Genomic DNA, 2655 nt, shown 5'->3' with positions numbered 1-2655 from the left:
TAAATTATTATTATTTCCAGAAAAATAATAATATAAGCGGCTCCAACATTCTATGTTTACCTACCAGTTTGTAAGTTTTCCAACACAATTGTAAATATACAAATGTAATTTAAATATTTATGTGTAAATATTATAAGTAATATAAGACATCTCTGCGATAAATAGAAACTGTATAGTTCAATGAAGCAGATAAATAAATGTGTTCTTTATACAAATATCATGATGTTATTTTTTACTTATACCCTTTAATAATATTGACTAAGAGATGTGCTAACCAAATGTTAATTGACCAACAATCTATGAACAATAAAGGATCAAGTATAAGATGATGAGCCAATATCTAAGTAAGGTATTTTATGGAATTTAAGACTAATTATATGAATAATTGAAAGGTTCTATGAGTTAAAAACAGAAATAAGAACAGAATAACAAAAACAAGAATAAAAAATCTTGAATAAAGTGTAATAAACCATCATAATGCACTGTTCTGTTCAGAATATACAAAACTTAGGATACTATTTTCAATATAGAATTCAAAAAACATTATTAAATAAAATTGAAGTATCTACAATTAACAAAATCAAGTGATTCGACTACGAGCCTACGTAGCCCGTAGCCCGTAGCTCCCGACGGTCGTAGCCGCGTAGCAGTGTGGGGCGAGGGTTGTGGCCGTAGAGGGAGGGAGCTCTACGGAGAACATTTAATAAACTGAACTGCACTCAATGATTGTATTTTTCTCACTATTTGCTCTGGTTTAGGGTCGGCTTACACGGCACCTACTGCTAGCCATATTTACAACTACAATAAATGTTTTGCTATCAACTTGTAAACTACTAAATTATTTATCTTTAAAATATTTAATAAATTCAGGGAAAACATCTTCGTTAAAAGTTAGTTGTTAACACAAATAATTGTGACCAGGCGGTCATGAGCTGTGATATCGAAACGTTGTGTTGTTTTTCGCTCAGTCTTATACACAATATTAAACAGATAACAAGATAAAAATTAATTTTTAATAAATTAAATTGACTCGTAACAAATGTTCCTAGCTATATGTAAGCCCTTTACAGAGCGCCGCTAACAAAACTCGTAGTGCGCGCCGTCGCACTCGATTAGCGGCCAAACGCCGCATTAACATGTTATTGCTTCTCCCAGCACTGCGCCATCCCCCCACCCCTCCACCCCCGTACATCACTCACCCCTTGCATCCCCCTCGCACGTCCTGACTACACAATTATTAGATCACGGGATGTTAAAAAGAGAAGATAAATATAAACGCTTTCCATTAAGTTGTGTAATTTTCGTGTTTTATAAAATTACGTTTCTTATCTTATGAAGTTAAATACTGCAAGCGGAGTAGCAAATATTGTTTCGATATGTAAATATTATGAATATTTATGTATTTAGTCCTAGGAAGAAATGGATGGATTGCGTGAAAGGTGACATGATCAAGAAGGGGGTGACAATGGAGATGTCGGCAGACGGACGGAAACCTGGTGCACCGACACTTCGTAAATGGGACAAGGTCAAGGAGATGATGATGATTTTTGTATTTATAAATTAAATGTATTAGTGTTAAATATAAAGAATAAGAAAAGTGTAGAAGTTAAATTAATTCTCTTAGGTACTGTGCAGATGGTATGTACTTATTTGTAGCTTTAATTACAAATTTTTATTAACGCTAAAAAAGGTGTGCTCAAAAAGTTTGTTAAATTAATCCAATAGCTTAGACATTCAGTTACATAGAGATGATCAGAATGCCAACAAAGTTGAAAAAGACAGCAAACGTAGAAAATTAATGTTACCCTTTTTAGTATACTATCACGTATTAATATAGGCTGTTTATAAATACTTTAAGGTAAAGAATGGCAGAAAGAAGACTAAATAATAAGAGCTAAGTTGTTGAAGTATTACTTACAGTGTGAAGTGTGAAGGCAACTTTATGATTTACAACAAAATGTGAAGAATAGTTGCGACGCGACGTGCGTGTGGATGGTGCGGACGACGTTATGTAAAAATGTGTAAGTTTTTAAATTTAATATTCCTTATTTTGTACAATGTCCAATATTTTTTATACAAAAAAATATATGTCACACAGCCATCATCTCTTTGGCACGGTCGGAAATAAAATCACTTAGGTAAACTTATTTTTGAAACATGCGGTCATTTGACTCGTTGTCTTTCAAACAAAAAAAATAACGAAATCTTATCATGATGATGATGATTCCTTATTTTGTACAATGTCCAATATTTTTTATACAAAAAAATATATGTCACACAGCCATCATCTCTTTGGCACGGTCGGAAATAAAATCACTTAGGTAAACTTATTTTTGAAACATGCGGTCATTTGACTCGTTGTCTTTCAAACAAAAAAAATAACGAAATCTTATCATTGTTACTGTTGTAATTTCACGGTTACTTTTATGCAATAAATATACCACTATTAGTGAACTTTACTGATCACTTTCTGCAAACATCATCCCGTGCTGTATGACTGTATGGGATCTTATTTATGACCCACTGCGACAACACTCAGCGCCCGGCGCCGGTGGTCACACGCCGGGCATGACACAATGCCTGCGCCCCCCGCACCCGGCGAGCCTCGAGTTGAATTGTAAATCACAAACTTATGACATGTCACATGTATGTATA

The sequence above is a fragment of the Papilio machaon genome, chromosome 25 (genome assembly GCF_912999745.1).
Source record: "Papilio machaon chromosome 25, ilPapMach1.1, whole genome shotgun sequence".
In the NCBI taxonomy this organism is placed as follows: Eukaryota; Metazoa; Arthropoda; class Insecta; order Lepidoptera; family Papilionidae; genus Papilio; species Papilio machaon.
The sequence above is the reverse complement of the archived record's forward strand: the minus strand, read 5'-3'. Positions refer to the sequence as shown.